Below are 7268 nucleotides of genomic sequence, written 5' to 3'. Positions count from 1 at the left end.
ATTTCCCCTGAAATCTCTGTCTTTTAATCATTCCTATATACTTTATGTATCATTCATTTTTCCACTTATCTGGAGTCCATTTATTGGTGTTTCCTCACACTAACTAACACAGTTACAAACACAATCCTCATTCTCAAAATTACTCCAGAGATATGTGTCTGCTATTAATGTTATTTTAAGTACTTGAACATTTTAAATTATTATCCTTAGATCTATTCTTTTACTATTGATGGAAAAATACTTTTGTGCTTTGTTGAAATTTATCACTATTAAATAAAATTGTTTTATCTTCATTGAATATTATTAACATTAAATAATTTAAACTGATGCTCTGTTGTATGTCATAAAAGGAATTTGCAATAAGTCAAATAACAAATATCCAGTCCAGTTCTCTGACTGTGTAATCTGTACAGAGCTAAAATTCTTATACATTCTTGATTAAAATTATCATAATTTATATTCTATTGGTACAACTAATTTTTAAAGAAACTCATATTTAAGCATTTAAAGTATTTTTTAATTTTTTAGATTATATAAACATTGGGTTAGATGGTGAAATAATTATATGGTTATCTTAAATTACTTGAGATAAAATGTCTGATTCATGTGAAATGAGAAGAGAGGTGACAATCTTGAGAAAGGAAACCGTTGATTTCCACTGTACTTACCTTAGACTCATGAAAATTTGCTTTGACAGCACATATATTAAAATTGGAATGATACAGAGAAGATTAGCATGGCCCTGCGCAAGGATGAGAACCAAATTTGTGAAGTGTTCCATATTTAAAAAAAAAAAAAGAAAGTTTGCTTTGAGCTCCTACTTGTTACAGACCTTATATTTTACCAAGTCACCATGGCCATCCTCAAACTACATTTGAGTTACATTTATTCAATCCAGCATTAAACATTATCCCTGTTGCTCAATTTCATGTGAAGGCATGGAACTCAAAGTAGAGTGAGGAACTGTTCTTCTCAGGAAAAGAAAATCTATCCAATTTTCACCCATATTTTCTAGAAACATCACATTTTCTCACAGAATAAAAATTCAGAAGGAGATAAATTGTGCAAAAAATCATTTTATTTAGAGATTATAGGAAGGAAAAAGAGAGTAAATTATTCAAGAGAATGTGGGCTTCTCTAAAAGGGAGAGAGAGTATATATTTCAGGATGAGGTGCCAGCAAACCCCCTCCCAGAATAATAAAAACACACTGCTTGCTTTTGCTAAAGTGGTTTTACAGATTTTTTCCCAATCTGTATTGGTGTGGGGTTTTCAATGATAAGTTATTGTTGTTGAAGGGAAACACTTTTGGTGGCCTAAATTTATTTCTATTATCTTTCCCCGGCTGATGCTTCTCTTTACTAGAGGGGCCTATACTTCTCTGACACCACTATTGGATCCCAGTTCCTGTGTCCACAAAATAGATACAACCTTAATATATTACTATATTGTCTGTTTTAGGACAAGTGACAGATTATCTTCATTAAATCAGATCTTAGTTTCACTACTTCCCAAGAACACATTGACAGGATCCTCTATCGCCATCTATTTATTTTGTCTTTATCATTTATTAACCTTTCTATAAACTTTTCTGAAGATTAAGAGCATATCTAAGGGGATGAAAAAATAATCCAGGGGTCAATATTCTTGCCTCGTGTGTTACCTACCACAGTCTGATTCTTAGCATTATAGGTATTCAGAGAAACACCAGGAGTTTTTCTTGAGATCACATCTAGAAAAAAAAAAGTCCTTAGCACTGACAGGTGTGGTCCTGTCATTTAGTTACAAAGCCAACTAAATTAATAAGAGAGATTAATAATAAGCCAACTAAATTAATAAGAAATGACTGCTTGGCAAAGTCATTTTGAAAAACTCTAGTATAGTGTGTGGCCAATAGATAAATGTCAGTAGCAGAATGAATGATAGGTATATTAAGAGAGTATAGAAACCCACATTTTTCATAGACCATATTTAATAAGACATGGCAAGTATTATAAAAATAATTAAAATAGAATAAAGAAAATATTAGTACAAGGGACAGAGAGATATTATAGCTAGTATGGCACTTGCCTTGCATTTGAGTGACCTAGTTTTGATTGTTGGCATACCACATGGTCCTTTGAGCTTGTAGGCATAATTATAGAATACATAGCCAGGAGTAAACCCTGAGAATTGCTGAATGTAGTCCACAAACAAAAGCTTTTAGTGTAGCCCAGCCAGTAAAAGACATACTATGTTTTGTTGTCATAGATAGATATTTCTTTACATCTATGATGTACACATTTGTCTCAATTCTAAAATATGATATACTTATGTTACAAACTTAGGAATATGACTTGAAGGTTTAAAACTGTAGTTCCTAAAAAAAGGTTTTAGATAATTTATCCTATAGGTCTTCCAATAAAATCTATGAAAAGCTAAAAAAAAAAAAAAGGTATATCAAAAGTACTTAAGAAATGTCCTGAATGCATGCAGTTATGCAAATCTGTATTTTTTCTTATCTCATCTTACAAAATGTACAAAAGCACCTGGAGAATTTATTAAAAAAAAGCACTCAATATTTTTTCTGGCAAAGCAATTTTTATTAGAAAAATATATATACATAACAGCAAAATATGCCTACTGTCAACAATAGTATAATTACATTTTATGATGAGCATTTATCTGTAACATTGGATTGGAGGCCAAGTGAAAGTACAAGAGTTAAAATACTTGCATGGGTCAGCTCAGTGCTATCCCTAATACCACATACGATCCCCCAAGTACTGCCATAAGCGACCCTTGAGAACAGATCCGGGATTAAGTCCTGAGCACTACCAGTTATATACCCTCAAACCAATAGGGTATTTTCCCCCCCTTTGTTACCCTTAGAGAACTTTGATACAAGTAGATGTTTTTAAATGGAAATAAAGACTAGTAACTCTTTGGGAAAATAAAAGTATACTGATATTATAGCATCTTATTAGTATTTTATTTTAAGTTATCATTACTCATGTTGCCTAATGTAGCAATGAGAGACATAATAACTATTATAGCAACAGCCAAGCAAAGCACATCAATTGAAAATTGCATTTAGTTACTTTTCTAAAGATTCACTATAGAGATTCCTTAATACACATTTGTGAAAATGTATTTTATTTTATTGAAATCATTGTGATTCACAATGCCTTTTATAGTTGAATTTCAGACATACTCAGGGACAATCCCAGCACCAGTGTTGATCTTTCTCCACCAATATTCCCAGAGTGAATGCTATACAACCATCCTTTGCCCCCTACCCTTACCCGTCCTACCAGTATAACAAACCCATTTAAAATTTAGATGGTTATAGTTTGGGCCTCTTGATTCTATTGTTACTGACTTTAGCTTGGATATTTATTTCTGCCCTTTTTTTATCTCCACCCATGTACCTGAGACCACTTGGTCCCTGGCCCTCATCCTTTCTTTCCTCCCTTCTTAATTTTATTAAAAATGCAGAAATATGAGTTAAAACAAAGTATTTTATGTCCCAAGGTTCAATGAAAAAGCCAGGAGCCTTTATCTAAAAGATAAAAAATGTGGTGGTAGGGCTGGATAGATAGTGCAGCCGTGCAACTATAATCCTGTATAAGATCCCTAGTTAAGTAATTATGGGCCTTTGTAGTAAAACAATAATTACATACCTGTTCTCTCTACGCTGCTGTTGCTGGTTTCTTTATGATATAATGTGTAATCGGGCTTTGTGTTGTTTCTCTTCCCTTTATTTTGGGCTCTACTCCCCAGTATATGGTGATTATTACAGTGTTTGAGATTTCTATCCTGTTACCCCCTGTTATTTAATTGCGGGGTATTGGTTATATATCTGGTGTATATTCTAGGTACTTCAGAATAGTGCTATCATTCTGTGTTTATCTTTCGTCTTCTGGCTTGCTTCATTTAACATAATATGTTGTAGGTCCATCCATGTTGCTGCAAAGTCTGTGATTGTATCATTTCTGACTGCCATGTAGTATTCCATTGTGTATAGATACCACATCCACTCATCTGTTGTTGGACATCGAGGTTGGTTCCAAGACTTGGCTATTACACTGAGTGCTGCGATAAATAGTGGGGTGCACACATCCTTTGGGATGAATATCCTTCCGACTTGGGGGTATATACCCAGGAGAGCAATTTCTGGGTCAAATGGCAGCTCAATTCTGAGTTCCTTGAGCACTTTCCACCAGTGTGGACTTTTAAAGACAGACAATTGAGAGATGAGAATGACTAAGAATGGTATACATAGAAACAAGCAAGAGACTGATTACATAACATTGGGCATCTAAAAGTATTTTCTTAAAGCTGTTAAATAAATGTGACTTTATAAACATCAGAGTTTTGTTTGATAAATTTACAGACAAATTTTAAACACCCTCGCTCAGAAGATAACTAGTTTCCTAGTATTTGTAGCACTCTCAGGGTCTATCATTCCTTCTGGGAAGTTCCCCTTGAACCCATCAGGCACACAGCTGTGATCTTATAATAGATGGACAAAATACACTTCATGAAAAAAAAAACAGACCACCTTGAAATGAAAGCTTCATACCCTCTTGCATGTAGAAAATTACACAAAACCGCAAATGTTTAAGAAAGGGAAAAATAAGATAGAGAACATTCAGGAACGACTTTTCTGTAACAGCTGAGTTTCATTAGCCAGGGTTTGTGCTTACCTTACTATTGTCTCTTATTTTTTAATCATTTGCAAAGTCTTAAGAGAAGAACTGATATTTGCTTGGAGAAATTCTACCTGTATGTAGCTATTTCAGGTAAGGATCTAGCTTGCCTTTTCTGATGGTCTCTGCTTCAAATACTGAGTTTGCTAATTACATAATAGTATAAATCAATTCATTGCAATACATTTATTTTTTATTTGTTTGGAGGCCAAATCTGGTACCGCTCAGGGGTTACTCCTGGATATGCACTCAGAAATCACTCCTGGCTTGGGAGACCATATGGATCACACTGGGGATCTGGGAGACCATATGGGTCACACTGGGGATCAAAATGAGGTCGATCCCGGACCTGCCGCATGTAAAGCAAATGCCCTACTGCTGAGCTATCGCTCCGGCCCCTCCCTCATTGCAATAAATTCTAAAAAACAAATCTTTTGCTTGTTTGTTTTTGGGTCACACCTGGCAGTTCTCAGGTTACTCTTGGCTCTACACTCAGAAATCGCCCCTTCTAGGCTCGGAGGACCATATGGTATGCCAGGATTCAAACCACCATTCTTCTGCATGCAAGGCAAATGCCCTAACTCCGTGCTATCTCTCCAGCCCCTAAAAAATAAATGCTACGATTGTTTCTCATGTTGAACTTTGACATAGATAAGAGCCAGCATCAAACATACTCATCAATAAATTGACATGGTTATTGTAGCCATAAAAATTTCAGAAAGGATCATAATACAAAACAACCAAATTTACTATGTGCTATATAACAAGACAACTAAAATCACGTCAGCTTGAAATTAAATTGAAATATTATAGTAACATATGCAATAATTATTGAAGTAGTAGTAATTATATTTTATTTTTGTGTTGGTTCCATGCCTCTAGTGCTTGGGGACTACTCAAGACTCATTGCTTTGGGGTATGCTCCCAGTGGTATTTGGGAGATCATGTGGTTTTGGAGATAGAACCCAGGCCTCCTGCATGCAAAGCATATGCTCCATTCTTTTGTATTATCTTTTCTATATTAATGATATTAATGTCAGATAAAAAAATTTATGTCTTAAAATAAAAAGCATCAAGTTAGATCATTAATTATATTACTAAAATTAACAAAGAAGAGATATTTGAGGGTAGGTATATTTTTAACTTTCTTTATTGGTAGATTCTAGAAACTACAAGGATGCATGACACTTAGTTAAAATACTTGTCAAATAAATACCGAATGACTTGTGAATTTTCACACAAAGGAGCATACCAATAACATTTATAAATTTCAAATTACTATACACAAGAAAAAAATAGAAGAATGCCATTGAGATACTAATTTCTATCTTTATTTTCCCAGGTAAGATAAAGCAAGTGAATAAAAAATAGTCAAGATACTTTTGTCTGGGTCTTCTAGAAAGGAGATTCTGGACTTAAGATTAAAGTACAGACATAACTTGGAGTCTGAGATTGTGAGAATAAGAAAAAATTAAATCACATTAAAGAAAGACAGCTGGAGCGATAGCATAGTAGGTAGGGCATTTGCCTTGCATCCACCAAGCCATTTCAAACCCCAGCATCCCGTATGATTTCCCAATCCTGTCAGGAGTGATTTATTTTTTCTTTGTTTGTTTATTTTTGTTTTTAAATTTTGCTTTATTAAAAACCATTGTGATTTACAAAGTTCTTTATAGTTGAGTTTCAGACATACAATGAATCAGGGCCAATCCCATTACTAGTGTCCAACTCTCTTTACAAAGTCACCAAGTGCATCCCATACTACCCTTTCTGCCTCAACTTGCCAGTATAACAGGCCCATTTTAACTTTAGATTGTTAAAGTTTGGGTCTCTTGATTCCATTGTTGTTACCTTTGGCTTGGATATTTAGTACTTTCCTTTTCTAACACTACCACTCCATCTAAGACCACTTGGCCTCAGGCACCGATCTTTTTACATTATATGAAAATATAATCGTATGCCAATTCATTGCAATAAATTCTAAAAAAATATATCTTATGATTGTTTCTCATGTTGAACTTTGACTTAGATATCAAGCATATTCATGAATAAATAGATATGGTTAATGTTTCTATAGGATTTTCAGAAAGGATCATAATGCAAAATAATAAAATAGACTACATGCTATAGCAGTGGTCCTCAAACTTTTTAAATAGGGGCCAGTTCACTGTTCCTCAGAATGTTGGAGGGCTGGACTCTAGTAAAAAATAAAAACTATAAACAAATTTCTATGAACGCTGCCTATATCTTATTTTGAAGTGAAGAAACAAAACAGGAACAAATACAGTATGTGGCCCATGGACCATAATTTGAGGACCACTGCTAGTAGTAGCAAGATACAATTAAAAATCATGTCAGCTTGAAACTACATTGATATATCAGCAGTATATGTAATTATTATGGGGCAATGGTATTCTTTTTTTTTTTAATTTTTTTATATAAACACCTTGATTACATACATGATTGTGTTTGGGTCAAGGGTATTCAAGGTAACTCATATTTAGACCATTGTGTTTCTTCATGCAGATATTCTAAATACTACCTATAAGTGACATCTTTCTATATTTGCCCTTTTTCT

At 33.9% G+C, this 7268-nt stretch overlaps 1 non-coding gene across 1 annotated transcript; it reads left to right on the top strand.

Annotated features, from left to right (window-relative positions):
• The first annotated feature begins 685 nt into the window (after positions 1-685).
• LOC126025199 (U6 spliceosomal RNA) lies at positions 686-787 on the top strand. The gene has a single exon (XR_007501241.1). It is a non-coding gene; the product is annotated as a U6 spliceosomal RNA (small nuclear RNA).
• Positions 788-7268: the final 6481 nt, after the last annotated feature.

This window comes from Suncus etruscus, chromosome 12 (genome assembly GCF_024139225.1).
Source record: "Suncus etruscus isolate mSunEtr1 chromosome 12, mSunEtr1.pri.cur, whole genome shotgun sequence".
Lineage (NCBI taxonomy): Eukaryota > Metazoa > Chordata > Mammalia > Eulipotyphla > Soricidae > Suncus > Suncus etruscus.
Note: the sequence above shows the minus strand (reverse complement) of the source record. Positions and strands in the feature narration are given on the sequence as shown.